We start from the raw sequence: 27,781 nt of genomic DNA on the forward strand, positions 1-27,781 counted from the left end.
GCTTTATTTAATCTAGTTAGCAGTTAATCTCTCGTATTTTAGTATTATAAAATTATTTTAGTAAAAAATATACCTGTGTATTGTACCTAAAAATGCATGTTGTGGCTGTCTTAAAGAGTCGCACACTATTATGTATAATATGTGTAAGTGTAGTGACTGCTGATGGTCCTTAATAAATAAATAAAATACTAGGTAGCAAATATTAAAATTATCTCATTGGTTAAAAAATAACACGCTATTAATTTCTTGTTTTACCCGCTCAAATTCTATAAAGATAATTGTAAATTTAAATAAAAAAATGTCAGTGCCCACGTAGTGCTATAAGAAAGGTTTTAAAATATGGATATTTTAATCAGTTTATAGGCAAATATCAAACTTATTTAATGCGATTGCCACACCATTGCCCCTTTCATCGGTGCGTGACAATGATGTGTCTGTGTACCGAATATTTGAATCAAATTGTTATAATTAAATTCAGATATAAAAGAGAAAATTATGAAGTAAAAGTCTTGTAAATATTCATGGGAAATAAATTCTTGCTGGGCTGACTTTTCCTCTTGAGGTTTGGGGCAAACCCGCTATGCTGCTTCAATGCAGGTTGGTGTAGTAAAGTTATAATTTATTTCGATATTCTGTTTTCATTACAATGCAACTCTTCATCGTCTATTACGAGATGAAGAATTGCTTGTCTGGGTTTGAATCCTGTAATCTTCGATTACCATATTCTAACTACTGATTCATCCTTGTTAAGGTACCAAGGAATATAGTTTTGAGGCGGATCTTCCTAAATCGTTCCCGATCATTTCAGATACTAATGACATTTAGTAGAAAACTCAATTATGTCATGAACTAGGTCGTCGTGACATTTTTTATTGAGTTTTACATAATTTCATTAAGTTTTCGTAGTGACGCTGACAGATAACAGCTAGTAATTATTTTAAAAAAATGTGTAGATAGCGAAAATTTCAAAAATAATTGTATTAATGTATCGGTAAAACTAATACCATTAATATAATGTATATACATTATTTTGTTTTAAACAAAATACTATATAATAAATAACCTGAACGTGGGCTACAGAGCTGCAAATGTCCCAGAATTGATTTTGGTTACAGTTTCATCTATACCTTAAAGTTCATTGATTTAGTTCACCATAGTTTGTAGAGATCGATTGGATATTGCATTTTTTTAACCACAAATATTTATTGCGTTCAAATTCATCTCCTAGGTTGAATGGAAAATGAAAACTTGTATCGAAATACTTTATTTTTTTATATCGGTATTTAGGTTACAGTTAATGAGTTTGTGTTTAATGAGAGCAACATATGTTAAAGCATTTTTGAGAATCCGCCACCTAAGAGGGTTAAATTCGACATAAAAATTTGTATACGCAATACGCAATAATTTTTATGCAAATAATATGGAAATCGATATCAAATCTTGTATTTATGTGAAAGCCAGTCATTAAAGCAAAGTTACAATTATGGGCAATACAAGTTACGAAAAAATTGTAGTTCCAACTATATATTTCATCTAGTTGCTCCCGTTTCACCCACGATGTACGCTATTGAATTCCTCGTATCTGGTTTTATGTGGTCTCAATTAACGAACTAGACGCAAAAAAGCATTATCTAATCAGACCAGTAGGTTCTGAGATTACCGCATTCAAATATACTTTTCAGCTTTATAATAGAATAGAAAATAGATTTGTAGCAACCGTGCCATTCACAAAACTTCTATATACCTATGAAAATCAACTAACTAAAATTATATATCAAACGATGAATATATATATATATATGTTTTAAATATAATCTCTACTTACAATAAGCGTATTAAGATATTATGCTAACACCATACTCGGTAATATTATTCGATTACATTGTTCATATCTATAACAAACGAACATAATTTGTAGGTTATAATCAAAGGTTTCAACCGACACATAAATATTAAAACGAATACTATACGTATGTAGGATATGGATATACATATGTATTTCCTATATCACACCCATCCATATATGTACGTGGATTTACTATCTGTTATTAGTCATTTTATATAAAAAAAATTGTGCTGCGATGCTGGTGACTGGTGGAAAATTGTATTGTACAAAATTCCTAGATATGTCGAAACGTACATCCTGATGGATCATCTGGATAGAGTATGTATCTCGTATTTTAATTTACCAATCGTGAATATGACTCTGTAATCCAAATGAAAATTTTCGAAAGTTATCTAACGTTCAGGTCTTTAGTAGAATTGTGTAACATGGAATGTCATTACTGATTTATAGTGCCTGTCTGAATGTATTTACAAAAAAAAAACTATCTATGTATGTATTAGAAAAAGTTAATACAATTAGTTACCCATAGAATTCATTTTAATTTCTCGCCATATAAACTCAAATATTGAAGTCACTTATATCTTTAATAATTCTTTTACTGAAATACCGCTCAATTTCAGCTCTAAATTTCTCATCTGCTGACTTCAGAACTTGGGAGATAGTACTAAGCAGTGGAATTAAAGTTTGAATTTAAACTTGTTTTCTAAATGACCCAGAGATTAAAGGGCCTGCATCTCAGACAATGATTGCGGGTTCAAACTCAGGCAAGCAACACTGAATTTGCATGTGTGTTTATAATTCTCGTTCTCGGCTGTAAAGGGAAATATCGTTGTTTCCAGCATACCTTACCAGCATTGGAGCGTACAGATCAAATTATCTTCAAAACTTCAAAATAAATGCTTAAACATGTCAAAACTGTCAATAATTATAACACCCTGCAATGAAGTAAAATCATGAAACACTTAAAAGGTGAAATGTTTTGTTGACATCATCTATCGTTGAAAATAATATTTTATCTTATCCTGTAATATTGACAGGTTTCTGTTATTTCTAGAGTAGTCGCGAGATAGTTTGTTATCCTTCGAATTAACACTAGCTGTCTGTCCATCGAAGGATTGAAACATTTTAATGGAATTATGAAAATTATGTAAAATATATATTTATTAGATTACAATTTTCTTTTAGTAACTCAGTTAACCCTTATTATTCTTAATTTATATATTTTTAGTATTCTTATTTAAAAGATTTGTGTGAGAATGTATTATTTAATGATAAACTGTTAGTGTTCACAGATAACTTCATAAATAGCTAATAAATGGTAGTTTTTATATCTAATTGTTACATTTTTACAATGAATAATTTTGATCTTGATTTTTTAACTTCATATTGATTCATCATGACAATATATTTTTATGGTAAGCATGACCTGATTCAACATCCAGGATTGCTTTTAGACAAAGGAATTCCTTAACGGGTATATAAAACCTTGTTTTAAAAAAGAATTTTTAATATTCATTTATTTGAAATCTATAGGAGCTATTCATTCACAGATTAATACTTACAATTTTATAAACGAATAGTGCAAGCTTTTGCAATATTTTTTATATCCCTGGATTTCATAACTTACAATAATTACTGGACATTCAGGGGAAAAACGAAATCCTACTGATTGAAAAGGTTGTTAATAGAATAAAATAAAATAACGAGAGTATTTTTCACTTTTCAATATAATTTTTAGCTGTAGCTTGTTTCAATTAGTAGATCGGGATAATTACTTTTTATATTAACCCGTCAAAGAAAATCTTTACTTTACTATCTTCAGAAAAAGTTATTCCCATAATTTATTTTATTAATTTGGAAACAAATAAAAGTCATCACGGAAAAATAAATCTTGACTAAAGATTGGAAGGCATAGTTATCTAAAGTAAACATCACAATTTATTTATGTGAATTGGTGCTTTGTCTTGCAAAAGCAACACACCTTTGTTTAATTATCATTATTGTCTTTATTCCTCATTTTCCGGACATTTGAACTGTAAATAAATGAGTCAAATCGCTTTGCAACAAGTTTTCGATTATTTTATATTTTCGGATCTTAAGCTCGTAAAAAGACTGTTAAAGCAGATTGAGTTATTTTTGGACGTAGAAGCAAGCATTTTAGTTTCTATTTTTTATCAGTTACATAATGATAACTCAAGCTTTTCCATCGGCGTAAAAAGTGTAGGAAAATTTAATTCTCTTTTACTCTCGACTAGTGATAAAATTACTATTCTTATTCGCGTTGATTCATTTTTATGATTTAGTTTTATTATATTTGCTTCTGTGCACAGACTTATAGACCACTTCTATCTTTACTACTTAGAATTACATAATTGTCTTCAGCTCTAATTGTATCATACATTGATTGATAATAATAATTTTGATTAGCTTTCAACTAGCCATTTCAAAGGAAATCAATTACGTATATAAAAGGTTATTTTGTTACAATAATTATTACAGTTTAAATGGATATAGTCTATTATATATCAAAAACAATTTGACAAATGTCTATAAGAAGGGCTAAAGTAAGAAGAGTTCGTTAAGCAATTATTTTTTTATCTATATAAATATTTATTATTGTGTGGTTTTTGGTTATGGGTTTACAATCAGTCTTCTACTATTTTGCCTTCAAAATTAATTTGAGCCTTCAAAAGTAATCTTGACCGTACCGATCAATCTCCATCGTCTCTTCTCCATCGCACGTGACATTGGCGAAATAATCTGTGCCCTTTTGGCACAAATGAAAGCCACAAAAAAGAAAAGAAAAACGAAGTTTTTAATATTTTTACCAGCTGCAAATATATATTTTTATATCGCAGTACTTGGAAATTTGGTAGATACATCCATTTTACTATTTGAAAGTTTTTATCGAACATAAAACAAATGTAAAATATTAATATGTTTGTTAAAAAGCCAATTATAGAATTTTAAATAATTAAGATTGTCTTCGGTATTACTTTGAAATAGTGTCTGCACTCTTATATGTGATCTTACCCGGTCTATAATGTAATGTTTACTCTCTGTAATGCCGTTCTAAATAAATTCTTAAAATAAAGCAGATACAGGTGTGTTAAGGTTCAGTGAGGGTATAGAATACTAAATAGTTATTGTGTCGAAGTTAGAACTTTCAATAACCTTGTTGCAAAATAGAGGGCGATTGTCGCATTGTAATTAAGGCAACAATGATCATATTAATTAATTTTAAGGTGAGTGGTACATTTACTTTTTTTCAATGATATAAGTTGGCGGACGAGCAAATGGTCCATCTGATGATGCAAGTGGTCACCATCGCCCATGACAATGGCGCTGTAAGAAATATTAACCATTCCTTTCATCGCCAATGCGCCACCATCATGGGAACTAAGATGTTATGTATCTTGTGCCTGTAGTCTCACTGGCTCACTCATCCTTCAAATCGAAACATAACAATACTGAGCACTGTTGTTTGGCGGTAGAATATCTGATGAGTGGGTTGTACCTACCCAGACGGGCTTGCACAAAGCCCTACCACCAAATGACTATACAATGAATGGATAATATCGCTTAAAATAATTATTATCATTGGATACATAGCCACAAGCCAAGATAGCCCAGTGTTTAGAACGCGTACATCTTAACCGATGATTGCGGGTTCAAACTCATGCAAGTAAGAATTTTCATGTACTTAATTTGTGTTTATAATTCATCTCGAACTCGGTGGTGAAGGAAAACATCGTGAGGAAACTTGCATGTCTAATTACAACGAAATTCTACCACATGTGAATCTACTAAGTCGCATTGGAGCAGCGTAATGGGATATGTTCCTAACCTTCTCCGTAAAGGGAGACGAGGGCTTAGCCCAGCAGTGGTAAATATACAGATCGTTAATATTATTTATTATATTAACGACCGATTAGACCGTGGCTATGCAAGCCACGGTCGCCCATCGATCCCTATACTATCTATAAAGCACTAGTTAACACTTTTACTAGCGTCATAGCTATATTTTATGTAACATTGTTTAGGGTTAGATAAATAGGAAAATATGCTCACCGAATTTAATCGGAATGAATATACGAAATTTGGTTTATATTTATTATCTTATATCTATACGGAATTTAGGTTTCTCTATTTCCTTTACTATATCTCTGATGAGTATGCGAAATTTCATGGTGATCGATTGAAGAAGACAAGTTAAGAAGTGAAACCGTAACAAACAAATAGTAATAATCAAATGCAGTTTCGCATTTTCAACAGTTAGGATTGTTCACAGTACCTCGATATAATTATTGTTGTAAGTTAACTATGTATAACTTTAATCTTTTATCTATTAATGATATTTCATCAAAATATTTTTTTTGTTATATATAATTAACATAATGCTGTTTCTTGTTTTGTTTTATGTTTGTTTTAATTCTCGAGTAACAAGCAGAAAATAAAAGGTATCACAGTGAACCTTCCATTTTCTCTTGTTCCTGTTTTGTGTTAAGACTAATGCAGTTATTTAGAATTCAAAGTGTTTCGCGTGAAATTGCATTCAAGTAACATAATTGTCTTAGTATTACAAAGACTTATTACAGAATTTATTTATTTTTTATCGTATGTTTTACTTTGCATAAATACAAACCGTTAGAAGGAAAATAATCGTTATAACGTAGTCTTATACTATGAATACATTATTTCTCTGAATAATAAATGTACTTGCCTCGTGAAATCGATAGTGCAAGTCTTTATACATGAAAAATATAATTTAAAATGTTTAACAACACATCACAAATATTACAAATCAGAACCTCTATGTCTTAGAAAAACTGTGAAAAGATATCTTTAGTTTGTCCATCTCTCTCTCGCCTACTTATATTAAAAAGATGATATAGATAGTTTTTTCTCTCATAAGTTATAGAATGTGACAGTAAAAAATATATAATTTGAATTGTCAATGGTTTCCCTGTAACACGTCATACTATGATTATCGGTTGCAAACGATTTTACTTTTTATATTCTGTTGTTATCTTATAATGGATTTTTTTTACTAATCTCATGAAGTTAGTAGAAATTATCGTAACGCTAGTTTACGTTAGATTTTAATTCAATTCCAAATCAAAGTTAAAATCTGAACCACCAAGAAACTAAGTAGTAACTCTTGTTTAATCCATTTATGTAATTGTATTATTATTTATTAAAAATAATATGATTACCTATATTTGTTCCATGATATGCATAAACTGCCACATTTTTTGACAAAACGCCAAGTAGATTGGTAGATATAAGAATATTTACATGGTGAAGTTTTTTATACCATTCATTTTATTGTAAAACGCCACTAGATGGCGATGTGGCACTTTAACTTCTTACCGATAAGCCGATCGCCATGAAAATTGGAATACGTAGATAAGACAACGTCCGTTGTGTTTTGCTAGTCCTCTATGAAAATTAAAGAATGGGCACGAACTCCTAGATCATTTTGTTGGCGGCATATTTATGCATTGTTATGAAATAGGTAGGCGGTTGGGTTAAATGGGCTAACTCATGGTATGTGGTTACCACCGCCAATTAACATTCGGCTGTAAGCAAAATAAACCTTGGGAACTAAAATGTTGTCCCTTGTACCTGTAGTTACACTGGCTCACATACTCTTCAAACCAGAACACAACAATACTGAGTATTGCTGATTGGCGGTAGAATATCCGATAAGTGGGAGGTAACCTACACAGACGGTAGAAAAATACTTAAAAGCCATTATTTATTTACCACTAATTCAAAATTTTACAGATAATATGATATTTTTGAGGAGCTGATGCGCAATTTATAATATTAAATTCAATCAACAAAAATATTCATCCTATTTCTGTAAAATACAAGTGGATAGCTGGATCGATTCACTAGGCCAATCGGTCTAATATAGATTTCAAATGGCAATATCAATTATTCACTGATAGTTCTACATTTAACACACAATGTGATCGTTTTAAGAAATCGGTGCATAATGAATTATTATGCCTCTCTGTAGATAGGCGGTAAGTAATCGTGTCATATATCATTCGCTTTGATGAAATTTTATGGAAATTTATTATAGTATAAGTAGGCGGGTGGACAAACAGGCTACCTGATGGTAAGTGTCACCATTGCCCAGAGACATAAGCGCAAAAAAAATCTATGGCTAATCTTATGAAATAATCTAGATTTACACTTGGTTTCTACAAAAAAAGCGTTAATAATTTTGCTGGCTGAATTGAATGATTAATTAACCTTTTGATGTCTTGAAATATCATATTCTGTAATAAATGAGCGTTTGTTCGGAATAATTGATATTGCCCTTTGAAATACATAACATACCGATTGACTTAATGAAGTGATTCTTCTACCCATTTATGTTTTAAAAAAATTGGATACATATTCTGATTCGCTGTACTCTTATATAAAAAGATGAACTATAATTTGCGACTTCGACGATGGCCAACCACCATGAGAGTTGACACACATACACACACCCATATGGTTTTATTTGTTTTTTTTTTTATATAAAAACATTTGTTGTGACAAATAATGTATTAAATTTCAAATCGTATCTGATAATAGTTTACAAACAAAATTACAGAACGACAAGAAAGTAAAAAAAAAGAGTTACGTGGACCACCTAATTGTAAATAGTCACACAGTGCCCATAAATATTAGCGCTATAAGAAATAATTCCATTCCTAAATCCGCCAACCTTAGTGCCTGTAGTTGCAATGGCTCACTCACCCTTCAAACCGGAACATAACAGTACTTAGTATTGATGTTTAGCGGTAGACTATATAATGAGGAGCTGACGCCTACGGGCTTGCATCTTTATGCACTACCACACAGTTTGTCTTTCTTATACGTTTTAAAACTTTTGACCGTTGGTCTCATATAGTTTACACTTGTATAGTTGTAGTTGACGTTTGCGTGACGCTCAATATGTGGTGAAAGAGTCGTGCGGGGTAATTGTTTATGAAAAAAGGCTATGCAACGCATGCCAGGTTAGCAGCTAGTTAACCACAATACCTTATACTATAACAGCTAATTACGTATGTTTACTGGTAAGTTGATTTTAAAAAAGACTCGAATACGAAACCGTCCTTTTTACAGAGTCAGGCAAATAAGATTTGAGAGTAATGTGTAGTCTGTAATACAAATTGAATTTATTTGCTAATCTGCCTCCGTATTCTGTCGCACTCCGTAATTATGCCTTCAGTGGAAGATAAAGTGATTCTACGACAGGACAATTAATTCAATTGCACCTTATATAGAAAAAGATGTAATGTTACCTACTATTCTTCCTTCTGCCAACGAAAGAAATAGATTTGTCGCAATGGATTATGGTTTCAATGAATACTAATCTTTTCAATTATTCTCTCTCTGACGGACGGGATTATTTAAATAGCTTATTTAATAAAAGCTTATGCTAGTCAAAGTAACAGAATAAATAGAATTTCTTCTAGTTCTCGAGCAACGGTTACGATCTTTAGCAAGTGATACGTCCGGCTCATCGGTCTTTTGTGCTTTTATTGAATGGATATAACATTGTAGTGGGTCGACATCTACATCTAGTCATCGGTCAGTAATAGGTCAGCTATCGTTGGCAATTAAATATTATCGATCATAGTTTGGTCTTCCCCGTGACTCATACTTAACATATCTACTGAATTTTTTTTCTCTTTGAGCTGCTATATAAGTCTTTATAATGTTAATATTATCATAATAAACTACCACTTAAGAGAACTGATAATTAAGTGTAAAATATATAAAATCAAAATAAAGCTCGTATGTTATATGCTTTTTCATAGATTATGTAATTTATTTATTTCCAAACGCAAAACTAAAATTGCACAGTTTAATTTAATAATAAGAATGATTTTAAAAAACAATTTCTACTTTTTATTTGTGAGTACGTAACGTAAAATGGATTAAAGTTGTTTCAAATGTCATCTTCAAACAGAAATAGCTAAGTTAAAAGAAATCATGGCTGGAAATATTTAGCATTGAATATTGATTTTCGGCTTGGCGAGGTCGGTACGTGTTTTATCGTACTTAAACATGGTGAATTTGGACGTGTCTGCATTTACAATTTTGTTACACAACCAATTTTTTAATAAGCTCGAATCATTGATTACGACGACTCGTGATTTAAGTTTATTTTTTGCAATAATAATTCAAGTGTCTTTTTTTTTTGTTGTACTGTTAACAGTTATTTGTAAAAATATATTGTAGAAAACCAAGTTAAGTTTAAATTTAAATATACGTAAATCATAATAATAACATAGGAAGTAGCTTGGGACCTGCATAATAAGGATGTAGAATTGAATCGCGTGGAGCAGCTGGTATTTAATAAAAATATGACCTCAAACACTCGCTAAGAAAACTTTCTGCGAATAGCAACAATGATAACAAGTTTGTTTTAATGCCGAGAAAATAACTTTGTCAAATTAATATTTTCTTTTCTCTTCTCAGATCAGGATCCGTTATAATCCAAACAGTAATTAATTTCTAAATAAACGTACGTAAGATCTAATTTATATGAACACTTACAATTAATTTTTATTATTTCGAACCCTAAAAATAAACAATGATAAACAGTGTCTGAACTTAGTAGCATGAGCTTTTATTTTTGTACAATATAAATAGGATAATACATTAGTAATATCATATCATCGTCATAATAGTCATCCTTTGTAGGTAGACTCAGCTCGGCAACATACGCGATTGGACAGGCTAGACAGCTACCTGACATTGATACTGCCCGATTAGTATATTTTCATAGTATCATCTCCTTTGGTATATTACTTTGGGATAATGCTGCAGACATATAAACTATTTTCATTCACCAATAAAGAACTGTCATGGCTATTTATAGTCTCAGAGCTCGAGCTTCTCTTCGGGATGTTTTTTTTACAATGTATCACATTATATTAACAGTAATATTATGTATATCATTAATAATTTTGTTTATTTTATAATTACGAGAATTAAAGAATAACTTGTAAAACCAGGGTTCCGTCTCCGCAAAATCAAGCCAATAGATGATTAAAAAGTGTGGAGTAGGTATACGTAGAATTCCGTGATGATACAGAATAAATAATAATTCAATTAGTATTTTAAAATCTATTTAACTGATTAACGGAAAAGAGTAACTACAGACTTGCCGGTTATTCTCGGTAGAATCCATTCCGAACCGTCGCCAGCTTTAAATTTAATGTAAAGTGACGTTTCAAAAGTGCTTGCAAGAATTTAGTTGAATAAAGTACACTATGATATATATAAAAAAAAATGAACCTGCTTAAATTTTTTAAAAACCGTACTAATTCTCCATAGATAACAAAATTGCGATAACCAATTTTTTTTAAATTAGCCTTATTAAAAACAGATCTTATAATATAAAACGAATCATGTTTTTTTTTAAGTTATTTGGTTTCCTGGATTAGGTGTATCTAATATATTAACATGATTTAAACTTATTTGTGATAAATATAATCTAGAGTTCAGAGAATACTAAACATTTTACGAGATCTTAAGGAAGGAAAGTGCACCCAGGGTTATAGAACCTTGGAAAACATCTGTTTCCTCCTTGCGTTGATGATACCTTGATATTTAAAACAAACATTCGAGTAAAAAATATATGAGTAGAATACATTGATGACAATTATGCCTGCTTAATATATATTGTAAAATCTTACATGTGATTTATATTCAAAATATTAAAACTTATGTAATGAAACATATTTTACTTCATAGTTCCAAATTTATATTTCATTTAATACGAAGTAGTTCTGTTTACTAAAATCTAGATGAAATGATATTAATTAAGTTCTAGAACATAATTACATCAGTTTGAAACAGCTTATGGTGCTTGTTCACATTTGTATAAATATAACTAATATTAATACCTCTTTACGACAAATTTCACGGGAAAACTGTTCATAATATTTAACTGCTAAATATAGTTTGATGTTTGTACAAGTTTTAAGCTTTGACTATTCATGCGAAATTTCGGCATTTCATTTCACCTGTCCAGCGTTACATCAAATGAGAATTGACAATATTTGACTTTTTTGTTTTATTTGTGTACTTTATTTTTATTAAATGCATTTCTGCAAACCGATTGCGATTTGTTTTGATAAAAATCTACAAGTTTTTTAACATACATGGTTTCGTTTGTTTATTTTATTTCAATGCCTACATGTTTCCTACATAAAACCGTATTTACTTATATATTTTTGCTCTAATTGTACTTCAATGACAAACAAAATGTAGTATATACATAAATAGTACGACATGTTCCCCAGAAACGATCGCTATGTGCTAGAAACTATTCAGGTCGTTTCTCTTTTATGTATGAGAATATAATGGCAAGATTATTGAAGTGATAACAACTTGCTTGGGGACATATTTCGTTGTAGTTTTGATTTGAATAATTTTAAATTATATACCAATTAAAATAAATCTTTTATATTTGTAATTTTTGGCAACTATACAGAATCCAGAAAAATATTGGCCTTAAGTTTTCTAATAAAATTTAGGCCTACTATGAGTGCAGTATTTGAACTTTGAGTATAGATATGTGATCCTTTATCAAGTAAATTTTGTTGAAAAAAGAATTTATCTTACCTTGAACTATTATTATTTATCCAACTAACAATTCAAATTCCGTTTGACCGAAATCATAGAATAAATATTTCCTTGAGTTTCCTTTGCAATTTTACTTGCATTAATTTTGTAAGTGCTCATCTTGTTGAGTAGTAAAACGCTGTGGTGATCTTGTCTAGGCTTTCGTTCCTTTTTAATATTAATATAGCTTATTTGTTATTTCGCATTCCTATTTTATATTTATTTTGTCATTGTACCCTCGCTTCAAGTAATTATATATTTGAAAATTAAATGCTAATAGATGTTTCGATATTTTATAATGGAATTGATAGCTTTTATCCACATCAATTCATTAATTATAAATACTTTTTAATCGATGTCCGATTTCATGAAATATATAAACTATACTAATAATAATTGGTAATTAAAACTGTCTGGTCTGTTTAAATAAAATATACGTCGTTAATTCATAGCATTGACTCAGAAACAAAAAAAAACAAAGTATATCTCATACAAATGCATCTCTCATGCAGATGTGTGTACGCATCACACGGAAACAATTTGAACCATTTAAATGTAGGTACATTTATAACAAGTTATACCCAGGGATAATTTAATCCCGGAAAAGATGACTCTCATATGATGATAACATACATATAATCAAATAGTAAAAACGGCAGCTTATTCTGTATCAAATTGAAATGTAATGCTTAAGTTATCATGTTTTGTTCTTTCCTTTGAAACGAGCTAGTTTGCGTTGACGAGCCCTCACTACTATTATTATTAATCTCAGCCTGTAGTCTTGCTATAATTAGTTCAAAATGTTTTAACTTTATAGATATATTTTGCAACCAATCGTCCATAATTTCAACAATAAACACTTGACTCGAGATGGTAAAACACAATGGTGGTGAAAATACTCGGTGGTAGAACTTTGCGAAGATAATGTTGGTGCCGCATTTGATTTGTACAGGAAAGGTTATCATTTCTGACAGCGACTATGTGTGGTGACCACTAATCATCAGGTGTCCCATATGACTACGTATATAATAAAAAAAAATCCCAGGCTGCGTTGTAGTCGATAAAAATTGATAATAGTGATATTCCAAAAATAAGTTTTAGTTAACGAGTTTAGTTAAAAAAATTCTCGTTATAATATGTTTACCGCGGTGACTTGGTCATTATTATGGCACCTTGTCATGCTACAACTCTTTGGTATTAAATATATACTTTGAATAAAATAATTCTAGAATTTGCATGTCGCATACGTTTAATATTTTATTACGAACACCGAGTCTTTAGGTCGACTATTGATTAATGCGATTGCGAGAAGCTTTCGTTTGAAATGTCTTTTTATTTTGATATTATTCAAAGTGAAATGAATCTAGGTCCCGCTATTATTGAAATACCATTTATTTGTGTTTAAACAATTAATTTGATATACGAAACGTTTACAATTATGCATTTTTGTAAATATTGTGTACCGTGCCAATTTTCATTTGACGGCGTTCATTAGCAATAAAGTTTCAATTTACGTACCTTGCAATTGATGCATATATTTTTAATTACTCTTCAATATGCCTCTGTAAAACCTTTGTAACTGAAAACGTTCAGAGTAAAATAAGATACATACATTGTTTATATCATAGGTTTGATTTTTATTTAATAAAGCAAAATGCAGCAGTACGTACTTTACGTTACTAATAAGTTTTCGAACCGTTTCCGAAAGTTATCTCAATTAACTAATAACCTAACGCGTTATAGAAGCGTTGCTTAACCTGTATCGAATTTTATAACTTTAACTTCACCTTATTTTTCGAATAGTAACGATCAACTTTTACATGGATATCCATATGAAAATAGTTACAAATTGCTCTTCGTGAAGAGCTTGGAAACTACATTTATCTATGTATTTTTTGATGTTCATTTTTGAAATCTATGCAGGCATTCATTCTTTGGAAACTATTGATTAGGTTGGTTAATTTTACGTTGAAATGAATATGAAAAGCCTATAATATGCATAATATAAAATACATCTTTAACCTTAACGAAGTTGTCACATATCTTTAGCAGAAAGTCAGTTGGCGCTCGTTAAGGACTGTCATAAATCAATTTGTGGATTCCTAACAAGTTTTTATGTGATATAGTAACTGCTTATATTTACTACTTTCACTGTAAGCAAATAGTTCAGCTGAATTATTAAAATACACATTATTTTTAATATTGAAGATATTTCTGTCGTATATAGCCGTTACACTCGACATCACATTTAGAATTCCATAACCAATAACTAATCCTGTTTAATTTAATAATGTTCATCTGCCCATCTGGCTGGCTGCATAGATTTTAACTGCTCTATTTATTTATTAGTTGCTTTCATAGTACTCTTAGAGGTATTCATAAAAATAAATATCCTAATTATTAAAATATAAGCAAGAATAGAAACAATTTATGATTAAAGAAAATATTTTCAATACATATCCTCCGATACGTATATATATATATATTTGTTTGGCTTGAATACGAAATTCAACGAACTTAACTGAATTGATTTATATATAACGCTTAATTCTTTTTGTGTTTTATGATGCGTATACATACTTAATCGCATTAATATGTGTTAAGTTTTGAAAAATACTGTAATGGTTCGTTTCGAATATCTTGAATAGATATTATACATGACCGACCTTAGACTTAAGCCGGTAAGGCAGACTTACTGCGATTCAGACCAAATCGATATCTCGAGAAATTTACCCCGATACGCTATTCAAAGCTTCGCACGATGTTAGCCCTTGTTTGTATACAAGTATCAGTTGGAATACTTCCTATAAACGACAGTCTTAGTAGTTAATCAATTTATTCAATACACAAGGTTCTGTTGAATACAGAATATTACATCAGAAGATTAATCCAAGTTTACAATGAATATAGAATGTCTAAGGAATAGGTAACTATACAATAACTATATATAAAAAAAGATGCATTAAGAAAAAATATTGTTAATAATGAAAAAATCTTTTTATATAGGTGGAATTAAATAACGTAAACTAAAAAAGCTTTAAAGTAACTTTCAAGATGAATTTTCATTATATATATAATAAAGCAAGTAGGTACTTACATAAATTTGGTGCGGATTGTCTTCAGTTTTAACATTTTAATAAGCTAAAGGGAGTATTCGACGCTAATGACAAAAAACTCGTATCGGGTACTTTGGATACCGTATTTTCAGTATTTTTTTTGTCTTTTTTATAAATGAATGGAATTTATTTTATAAATATAAAATGCATTACAATACCGATAATGTAATACAGCTGCAATTTTTTTTATTACATACGTTTGAAGTTAACGCTGAATAAGTCATAAATTGAATGATATCAAAATTTGTATATTGCTTTTAAGGCTTTAGTCTACATTTCAATTTCTTATTCGCCTTGATGTTTGATAAAACCTATAAGAAATTTTAGTATGAAATAAATTTATTAATACTTCGCATAGTCGAAGGTAAAGATAAAAAAACATATTATTTCTTTCGATTCCAAAAACTAGAAGCACACAGATATAGGTAATATGAATAATACAGTAGTACAGTACAGTAAAATGTTTAAGTTTTTTAAGGTTAGAGAATTGACCAGAGTTATTTTTTTATTTGCCCCTAAAACCTTTAAATAAACCAAAGGGAAAAAGTATCATCAGGTAGCTAATAAACAAAAGCAACCTGAACAAGTCCTTTTATAAATTATAATAAAATTCTAAAACGTAGATTGGGCGTCGCGTTTGTAGTATACTAAGATAAGTACAGAACAAGTGGGCAGATGTCCACACTTGCTCTGTACTTATCTGTTACAATATAATACTGCTGTATTTTTATTATATTAGAAAGGATTGCTTTATGAATAAGCCGATGCTGCCCGTTAAAATATTAATATAGTAAGTATATTAATATTTTAACGAAAGTGCTAATTTTTCTTGTGTATTTTTCCATTTGTACAACCTACCAGTTTTATAAATAAAAAACGAAAAAAAAATTAAATGAAATAAACCTTTTCTAAAGGTTATCGTTGTGGTATGGTGATTCTCTATTGATATGAAAGAAACACCACACACACACACACACACACCAAAAAATTGTTACTTACAATCTGTCCAATTCAATAATCCGGAAAACTAAGTCCCTACGCTATAATGTAAGAGTTTACTCTTTTTCGTTTAGTAGAATAAACGTATTGCGATTTTGAGATCCTATATCCAAAAGCCCGGCTCAGGTTAGTAAAAGTTATTGGAAGATTTATTAGTTATTGGTAAATTTTACTAACATCTCAGAGTTAGCAGCCTGCGTCTAGTCTCCTACGGTTTATTATATTTTTTTAATTATTTTAATAATATTGTCATTCATTTAATAATGAAAATATTATTTATTTTATAATGAAAATATTATTAAAATAATAAAAACGATTCGTTGTCAATACATATGTTATTTCCGTTAGCAAGTTATTATAGCAAATTCCAGATATAGAGTTCAGGTGGGCGAAATAAGTTCTGGAAATATAATATCAGTGATTGGTAAATCGTCGCAATCGTCCAAACGGCAGCTCGGGAAATACCGGAAGTCATTTCAGAAATGTCTCTATCATATTATATTGTGTACAATTTTCAAAATCCGATCTATATATAAAAAGTTGCGAAAAATCCTATCTCTATATAAATTATTTAAAAAAAAAAACAAAAATGTAACCTTAAGTTTTAGTATATTGTACTTAATATTGTAATAAAATGGAATCGTTTTTATAATAAATTAATTAATATTTGTTGAACGTAATTAAAGTTTGAAGAAAATCTAACACATCAGAATTAAAATCCATTGAGTAGAAACTCACTGCGGCGATGTTTATTCAAGCTCTATCAATAATTACCCCGTATTTTATAATATTCGAAGCACTCTTAAATATAATTGCCAGCAGATTTATACAATGAGTGTTTGAGATGAAAAGTTTTCATACTCAAAATATATAATATATTCAACAGATTCGGGTTCCGTTACTAGAATCACTTTTTTCGTTCGCTGTGAACTATATTTCATTAATACGAATATATAACTATGTGTATGTATGAAACATTATTAACTCTTTTCACTCCGCTCAGCTCTCCCATTAAAAATTCTTTTTTCCATTGTATAGAATCGCTCACGGAATAGAAGTTATATCTTTCTGCAAAGAACGTCGATAAAGGCGATTTTTTTTGTCAAGATTTTAAAGGCTTTTATTCTTTTGAACATACAATTATTCGAAGAAACTATTAAAAAAATCTGGTTTTAAATTATAATAGAAGAGACATTTTTAGTTCGTGTTCGTTACGGAGTGGCATCAACAGGACATACTTATATTGACCTTTTCCAAGTGTATCAATTATGTAAAATACCGTATGCTTTCTGTTTTTCCGATTGACGCTAATGAACCTATTGTGTAGATCGTGAGTACGACTAATAAACCTATACTTCAAGATCAGCTCGTCTGTTATAATATAGACTGCTGCTGATTTATTCATTGTGTAATGTTTATTATAATTGTATTTAAATATTCATAATATTTTTTTATATGTACTTTCGTATGTCATTTAGGTTTTAGAAATAACCGTATTATATTTATTTTATCCTCATAAAGTCGAAAACTTAAAATACATTGTTTAAATTTTCAATCGATGTTAAAGTAATATTACAAATCAGAAACAGGTTAGCAGTACGTTATATTGTTGGGGTCGCGGCCTATGCGTGTTGATGATCGATGGTATTGCGTGTTCTTGCTAGTGGTAAAGTCTCGCGTAAGGTACGGCTTGGCTGCGGTCTTCGTCGTCGACGGTGGTGCGGCGGACCTTCGCTTTGTTCCTCACACGCCGTCAGCGTCACCTCCTCCTCCGCCTCCCACCGCCGCGCCTACCGCGAACTGCGCATGCTCCACACGATCCATGCTACTCCTTTGCAATTTTAAATGAAATATGGAATAATATAGTAATTTCTTCTTTTTATATAATATCTGCGACATTATCGGTTAAAAGTATGTCATTATAATAGGTTTCGATAAGTCTCTATAGCCGTTTAGCGAGCAAGCAGACGTTTGTCCGGTCCCATTTAGTGAACCACTCAAAAGGGAGCGCGGCAGCACCGGTATCGATCTGAGCATTTCGTGTGGCCGCTCGAGCACGACGTTCTCTCGGGATATTCGCCTAGCGGTCGCCGTCGGCGCCGGCCTTGCTGCACTGTTTACGCGGCGTATATATACCTATTTTGTTCGCGAGACTAAGTTCGCTTGAGCTAATTGATAACGCGGTACACGCACTTGCAAGTTTACGTGGGAGCTGTTGTAAGCTGTACTCAAGTTTTAAACCGATCCTAAGCAGCGAAACTTAGGTAAGTGCTTAATTTTACCAATTACAACTTTCTAATCGTACTTCAAAGTTGTCAGCGTTTAAAAGCTAATCCAGCGAATTTTTTTAATGATGTTTTGTGTATTATTGTTTTTATTTTATTTTAATATTCATTTATATATGAGCGTTTTCATGATATTTGTTTCTTCAAATGTGTTAAGTGTTTCTAAATACTTGTATCGAGTGTTAGCAAGCCATCTGGTTTATGAAGCTAAAGTTAGAATGTGATATCGTAAACCGCAAGGAATCATCTAGGTATTTGTGGATCGGTTTTATTCGATGGTGAATTTAGAGGTTTTCTATAAGAGCTTTTGCAATTGAAACACTGATAGCAATAATTTCTGGCACATTCATATTCTAACCTAAGTCAATTTTAAAATATAATATTAAGCGTATTTTTATAGGTTGATGGATCTATTGATATTTTATTTACTGCGCATGACTAAATGAAATTAATGCCATCTTATGATGTGATTTAATAATTATAAGAACAAAATTTACATTAAATAATATTTAAACACTTCCGTTACATTTTTTTTTCCGTTATATTGTACATGTTAAATAAAATACACGATTTTAGCAGTTTTACTTATAACAAATCGTCAGGGTATTGTTTAACAAAAGACAAAAGATTAATTTGTCATACCACGCCTTTGTAATTCAACTTTTGTTATAGTAACTATTGCCTACAGCTAAGTAAAAATTAATACAATTAACATGAGTTAAAGTTTATTGTAATAAAACATTTGCTGCAGTCAAAGATTGTAAAATTTTAAAGTCGTTTTAGCTTCGTAATATTTCCTAGCCACACTACATTACAAGAGAAAAACAAATTATTTTCTTTAGATACTCTTGCTTTTTAGGTCAGTCTCTTCACGTTTTGTCAACTTTTGTTTCATTTTCTACTTTAAGTAGATTACTCATTTATTTACATGCAAGCGAAGCCGTGGGCGAAAGTTTGTAGTGAATAATATATTTTTTTATTTGAAATGTACTTTAAAAAAGATTAATTGATACTTTTCTCTTTGAGCATTGATTTGGATGCGGAAAAATCAAACATTGCTTCTATTTTGCTTAATGTTTTATACATAGCGCTTGGTAGGGCTTTGTGCAAGCCCGTCTGGGTAGGCACCACCCACTCATCAGATATTCTATCGCCAAACACCAGTACTCATTATTGTTGTGTTCTGGTTTAAAGGGTGAATGAGCCACTGTAACTATAGGCACAAGGAACATAACATCTTACTTCCCAAGATTAGTGGCGCATTGGCGATGTAATCAATGGTTAATATTTCTTACAGCGCCATTGTCTATAGGCGGTGGTGACCACTTACCACCAGGTGGCCCATGGGCTTGTACGCCAACCTACCATAAAAAAAAAAAACTTCATGAAGATGTTCGCAACAACATGTTAATTCTTGTCTTCACGGAAATTTAATATATATTAATTTTCTTTTATTAATGTATTGAATAATCAATTCGAGAATACATCAAATACATTTATTTATAGGTGTAATAATTTTACATTACAAATATGTATAATTAAACTTTAGATTTGTACATGATAATTGCAGGCTTCTTCATATTTCAACAAATCATTATGACGTAATATAATATGTCACAACAGTAGTTGCGGATAACCACATCTATTAATATATATTGATTCTGAAAATGTTATTGTTCTCGTTAAAGCCTGTTCTCATAATTATGTGGTTCCGCGAAAATTAATATTGAAATGACACTGTGACCAAAATCAATTACAGAAAATTTAATTGATGAATTGGCTTGCCAGTTAAGCTTCCATAATTATAATGGCGGCCTTTACTATTTCAAAGGACAAATATTATACGGACAAATTGTGAACATTAAATAATTTATAATAGATTTATCATAATTATTGAGCAATATACAAGCTGTCTACAACGCTTAGCGGAGTACCTTATTTAAAAAATATTTCAAATAGATTAAGGAGTATATAGTTATAGCGCTTACCCCCTAATACTGTTTCGTTCAAGCTTTCTCCCGATTTGTTATATGTGTATTATTATTACACTCATTAAATTTTAACAAGACACTTTGTACTTGTACATAGTAATAAATAAACATTACTATGTAATATATCAATTAAAAAGATAATTTATGTTTGGTGATGCTGATTATCATGAATATGTAAACCTTGGTCGATTACAACAAAACATTCAAGCGATATCGAATTCTGTTGCCGGAATAAAACGTTCAATAATATTTATCTTCTTTCAAAATAATATATACCATAATAATATATTTTATGAACTTTAATTATAGAAGAGTTATTTAATCATTTGTAGTTTTTTGTCTCGTTTAATCATTTGTAGTTCCAATAAAAGCAAAGTCACAAATCGTGAGTCCCATGGCTGGACGAACATCTCTTCCCAGGCTTCAATACAGGCCTATTTTCATAGGGCACTTGTAACCTACGGGATATTTTAGTTTCAAGATGTTTCCTTCATCGCAGAGCATTAAAAGAAATATAAACATAAATTAAGACCACAATATTGATTGTCCGGATATAAACCCGCGATATTCGGTTAAGAAACTGACTGAATACACTCGTTGCACCCTTAGTTCGTCTTTATATTAAAAATAAAGAGGTGTCAGAAATTAAATTTATGAAGTTAATTTATAAGAAATCCTATTTTTATGTGAATATATAGATTCAAATTGAAACAATTCAAATGATTTAACTTAAGAGATTACTTGAATTCATGCCAGTATTTACTGGTACGTTAAATAAATGTATAAATTATTTAATAGACTGAATGCATGTAATATTTGCTATGAGATTTGTGTTTTATGCAAGCGGAGTAAAAAGTCTAAAAAAAAGACTTTATTACAAAGGATAAGCCATTCCCTCGGGAAAACTGGGTATATTCGGTACACTGTGATGGGCGTGCTCTGCACAAATCAACAAACCCGTCCGTTACTCCTCATGTTTTGGTAAAACTCTTCTCAGATAGAAAGTTGTCGCGTTCCCAAATAGATCCATAATATCGATCGAATGGTCCAATCTGGTAATCAGATTAAGCATCTTTTATGATATCGTCGCATAAGTAGTTCGCCACGGCCGAAAAACACAAGCCCAACGAGTACCTTCCGACCATATCTTCATTACTAACCTGTACGATTCCTACATATTTATATATAAGTCGTAACGTAAAAAAAATTCAATATCTTCTGCCGGTAGATCGATCAATAATACATGTAACTAAAGTTGCAGAAGTCACATAAGACCGTGGATACCAGCATCCTATATTTAGGGTTCGAATTACTTGCATCCTCTTTATTCTAGCCAAAATATGGTACATTTGTTACCATTTACATATATATTTAAAAAATACATGTATTATTCAACCATAGGTCTTTTTTAACTGATGTTTTATATTATAGTAATCTCTCGTAATCGTTTCGTGTTTTTGCAAAACGTTGATTTTTATTCACAGCTAGTGAGTTAATAGAAGAATTAGCAAAGCGTTAAGTATAATAGATAATCAAATTCCATCTTATATAAATTAAAATTGTTTTACCAGATTCTTTTTTAAAGCATGTTTTGAAACCATGCAGTTGACGTTTCTATGTAAAAACTAGGTCCCTGATGAAATTTTAATCGAACTCCGTGCCATGTTTTCGAGCAGTAAAGGAACAAAGGTAGTCTCAAAATAAAATTGACATATTTATGGAGTAAATGTAAAATAATAAAAATTACATTAATTCTTATAACAGTAACTTTAAGACAGGTTATCCTTATAATAAGCTGTATTATTAAAAACTCTTTTAATAAAAGTTAAAGCAATTTAATTCTATATCTTGAGGTTATTCTATGTAATTTATCCTGATTTTCTACGGCGTGTATCGAATACTGTATTTAATAGATGGACAACTAATCAATATTTGAGTTTTATAGCTTGATAAAGTGGTCGTATAACAGAAAAGATATAACGTACACATCAAAATCGAAGTTATAACAAGCAAAAGTTTGCTACTTTCCGTTGCGCAAAGCGTTCAAGATATTTTAATATGATGTTAGTAACACAACGAAAAGTGAATCCGAAGATTTAGTAATCATTTTATGAGATAAATTCATGATATAATCACTTCGGTTTATGAAAGAGTCGTGTAAGTCGTTTTTCATTAGAGGCCTGATTTTCATGGTGTCACATTTGTCCAAATCTTATTTACATCATTCACGTTAATTTATCCCTTTTACTAGTCGAAATTAAAATAAATTTCCCTATGGTTTTAAAAAATATTTCTCTTTGTCTAAAATAAGCGTTATGATTGACGTAAATAGAAATTTTCTAACTTCAATTCAATCGACCACACCCTCATTCATAAAAGTTTTAAAAAAATATAAAAATATTCAGTTTACAAAGTTTTTACCAGTTATCGTTTAATGTGTGTGTGTGATGTGATACGTACACGGACCGAGACTCGCTCGGAATTATATATTCCTCTGATAGGTCCTACTTTATCAGGATAAAACTTTTCTCTGCCTATTGTCATGATTACTAATAGTTGAAAATGACATTGAATTGTCATATTTATACGAGAATCGCTAGTTTGTTTTAACTAATTTTGTCGATTGACGTATCTCATGTATCTCAGTACCTCTAGGGTACTCAGTTCCAATATTCTCAAAACCATTTATACAATTGATTCATAAACAGAAGCCGAAACAAAACTTTTCATTTTTCTAACGTTATATGATAAAGATGATTTTTTTTTAATTTATATCAGAATCCATCTTCTTCAGGGTTTGCTTTTCAATAACGCTGATGCATCTGAAATTTATATCTAAACAAAAGGTATTTAAATATTTTTTATATTCTTTTGAAGTATTTCCATACAAAATTTAATGTAGTTTTCTTCTTCTAGGTCCCTCAATAAAAAATTAAACTAAAGGGATGATTTTTTTTAAATACTTTTAATTAATTCATACCCGGTGATTTTTGCAGTAAGTCAGTGTTAGAATTTTATTAGTAGACGAGTCTTTCTGGATAAACAAATTGTTTCAACGAAAATTCAGCGTGCCAATGGTTCTGACAGGTCAATTATTAAAACTTGTTTATTTTTAAAAACTGTAATCCAGAAGCGTTTGTAATCGAGAGTTTTAAACGATTGCCGTTGCAAAAGTTATCATTGTTTGTAAATTTAATTCATTTCACGTTTTAAATGTCATTATTAAACGTTATTGATGAGTAACGGCACTAATCATTTATATAAAACTCTTTTATTATATCTATCTATTTCGTACTCAGCTACCACTTTGATATTAATTTTACGTGTATATATGTATAAGTATACGTCAAGTAAGCTGTTGATGTAGCAGATGCATTCTAATCCAGCTTATACCTTCCAAAACCTTCTATGATAGAATTCTAAGTATGCCACGCCAGTACAAACATACATATAAACCTAAAAAGGCTTAATGTTAATATAACTTTATTCTTAAATAAATATGTTTTATATTACGTCTGAATAACGAGAGTTATAAAGTATTGTATTTAAATTCAGAACATTATATATGTAAATTTTAATTATAAACATTTACATTTTCTCTTGCCGACCATAAATTTAAGTTTCTTGTTTAACAAGTTACATGGATTAACGCTTGTGTTTACCTTAATACATTTGAATTTAATCTGAAGTTTCGACCTTTATATTGTTCTAGTAAAGACAAAAGTGAATTGTTTACTCAAAAGGAATAATTAAATAATTTACTAATATTTTTAAACTTTTAACAATGTTTATGATGAAGATACTCTTTATGATACATAGTATATTTTACCTACTTAATTAATAATCACTGATGGCCTAATAAGATGGCTCATGTGGAAATTGAAATTAGTAATTTAAGCGGAAGGCCGATGGAACACCGACTTCAATTTGATGAAAATCTATTGGTTAATTCGTCGGAATAGTAAAAGCTAAACAACATTGCTTATTTAAGTAGATAATCAGTTGAACAAATACGCTTTATGTGCTGTTTGTAATATAAACCGTAAATTTATGTACGTAACAAGCTAAATTTTCTTAATATAAGTATGCTAACGGACTAGAAAAAAAATCTAAATCTACGCATAATAATAACACTATAATAGCTTTCTTAATGGATAGATAGTTACGCGCTATAAAATTATTAAATCATTGTAATCTACCACATCTATGTACTTTACGATTGAAGATTTAATACACATATGCCAATAATCAATTAACGGATTTATATTAAAATCTTTTTATAGTTTGCAACCTAGCATACAATAACAAGTTCGACAAATACAGATTAAATATTATCGAGTATATTTACAGAGTCGGATAGAATAATTACTTAACGCCGCAGATTCTGAGATATTCAGTTTCATACCCCAGGTAGAGTTTATAAAAAGTTTTACAATAATAATATTATATATTTTGGAAAAAAACAATCAGATCTTAGATCTCAAGAAATAGAAAAATACAGGAATTTATTTCTATTTTACTATATTAGTTTCCTCGTAGGAATTGTGGTGTTATTTCGTAAATTTAAATTTACATTATAGAGGCATCCCGGATTCTCACCTCTGAATCTGGCTCTGCTGATGGTATTGTACCCTGGTCAACACGTTAGTTACTTTACGTTCACAAAAGCTTCTCCATAATATATAGTCAAATTACACGTTCGAATTATTTGAAATAAAGCTGCAGCCTTCTTGCTATTAAATTATTAAAACAGTCGCAGAAACATTTCATAACTTATAATCATAAACAGCTTCTCTATAACCGATTATTTTTATTTTACATAACTCATTAATTTCTGATGCTAAATAATTTAGTCTTAAGATACGGTATAAGAAATATAGCCTCATCTGTTATTTGATTACGACAGTAAGAAATTTATTCTGAAATCTTTATCTTACGGCCGACTAATGGCCATGGATTTTCGACAAATAAAGGGGATGTTAATCAAAAATAAAAAATAAAGTTAAAATTATTTAAGAGTATCGTGCTTGGAAACGAAACCTTTTGCGGTTTGTGGCCCATATTTAACATATAATTTTGGCATTATCAAATAACAAATGATATGATATATTTTTAATAACGTATTACGTACTTATTCGACTTGTCCATTCAGCGATTATGTTCGCTACATAGGCACAACTTGCTGAGGATAAAATTTCCTATAGCATTTGTGATACACAGATGAGTTCATTTAGTGCCACTAGCACGAAAGACAAGGGAAAAAGTATTCTTATCGAGATCGACACTAATCTGTGTGAGATTAAAAAGACCTAGGTACTATTGGTGTCTAATGATTTTAACGCCTTTCGGATTGCAAATAAAATTTGGATATTAATTCTTTATAATTGTAATCTACTATAAGATTTGGAATACGTTTCAACAGTTTGAATCCACCATACAGGGTTAATATAAATAGTATAAAATGTTTTGGGAATATCAACGAAATCATATAAAATATATAAACATTTTGTTAACTTATCTGTGATCATGAAATTTTAGATATCCATTTATTTATATGATGATGATTATAATAAATATAGCCGATTTTTTATGTTTATGACAAAAATGTGATACAAAAAAAATGATAAGCGATTATGTTGATAGTGGCCTAGTAGTAGTTTGTTCTCGTTCACGGCACACAAATCTAGTATTTTCACATTTCTTCTATTTCATTAGGATGAATGGCGACTTCGTGGAGCATTAAATGATCAGACAACATTTTCAATTATTATAAATTGCATTACACATTGTCAAGAACACGGGAATAAAGTTAATTTAATTAAATATTAAAACTACCATAAAAATAAACTATTTTAAAACATTGTAAATTGCTGGTTTTCACGCTTAAATACAGGAAATAAAATCATAAATAAGGGATAAAATTTCCTAATAAGGGATACAATTTCACTGTCGCTAATTGACATTAAACCAATAACTGTCAAACATTAAACATTTTCTCGATAAAAAAGTACCATTTTCAAATACAGTGAATTTCATTTATTACGACCTTGGTTGTAGCGATAATTTAGCTACAGCGACGTTAAATCTAAGTCCCTTGAATCTAATGCATACTTTAGTACAGATTCATATGGCTATAGCGACTTTGTAACGCCGAGTTCGGGTGTAGCGACTGTTTTTAATGAATCAATTGTAACAAATTCCTAGAAATCCCATGCAGATCTTTCATTTAATCTTTTGTTTACGTCCACACTGATGGTCAGCAACTGTGGAGACCTTTACCTTTTGTTAACAGATATCAGTTAAGGTTGGTAGGTAAGCGTGTACGTTTCGGATTTCAAATTATGGGTCAGTTTCAAAATGATATTCTGAGTAGCAACAGGGTAAAATAAACTTTTGAATAAGCATTGCTGCTAGACGCACATTCACTGTTAAAGAAAAATCAGAAATCATATCAAAATTGAAAAACACTGAAAACATTGCTGATTTGTGCAAATAATACAAACTTTCAAACTCAACAATATCTACGATGTGGAAAGTCGTGATAAAATATTAGAATGCTTTGAATCAAAGTCCTTAAAAATTAAGAAAAACCGCAAGCCGGTGCATGAAGATGTCGAAAATGCCCTTCCAATGTGGTCCAGAGCTCAAATAAGCGAAAATGTACTTTATCGATCTAAACTTTGAACGATCGTGTGCTGCAATAAAAGGTTGCTCAATTAGCCAGACTATTTGGAAAAATGCATTTCGGAAAGCGCGATATACCGATTTCGAAGCCGATTGTATATCGCAAAGTGACTGAGACAACAGGCTTAAAACAGTTTTCCCAAAATTGACTGAAGATGTTACCGATAGCCAAATATGGAACGCTGATGAGACGGGTTTGTTTTTTAAGTGAAC

At 30.4% G+C, this 27,781-nt stretch overlaps 2 protein-coding genes across 3 annotated transcripts in view; both read left to right on the plus strand.

Moving 5' to 3' along the window:
* Positions 1 to 27,781, plus strand: part of LOC125075773 (neurocalcin homolog) — a 76,869-nt gene that overhangs the window by 23,824 nt on the left and 25,264 nt on the right. The gene's annotated exons all lie outside the window — the stretch shown is intronic.
* The window catches only part of LOC125075774 (neuronal calcium sensor 2), a 71,718-nt gene that overhangs the window by 23,464 nt on the left and 20,473 nt on the right, over positions 1 to 27,781 (plus strand). Inside the window, exon 1 of one of the 2 annotated variants that reach the window (XM_047687513.1) lies at positions 18,691 to 18,872. The exons of the other annotated variant lie outside the window; for it this stretch is intronic. The gene's annotated coding sequence lies outside the window, so the exon portion shown is untranslated. Of the gene's footprint in view, positions 1 to 18,690; positions 18,873 to 27,781 lie in introns of those variants that run through there. 2 annotated transcript variants of the gene reach the window in all.

Source organism: Vanessa atalanta, chromosome Z, assembly GCF_905147765.1.
Source record: "Vanessa atalanta chromosome Z, ilVanAtal1.2, whole genome shotgun sequence".
In the NCBI taxonomy this organism is placed as follows: domain Eukaryota; kingdom Metazoa; phylum Arthropoda; class Insecta; order Lepidoptera; family Nymphalidae; genus Vanessa; species Vanessa atalanta.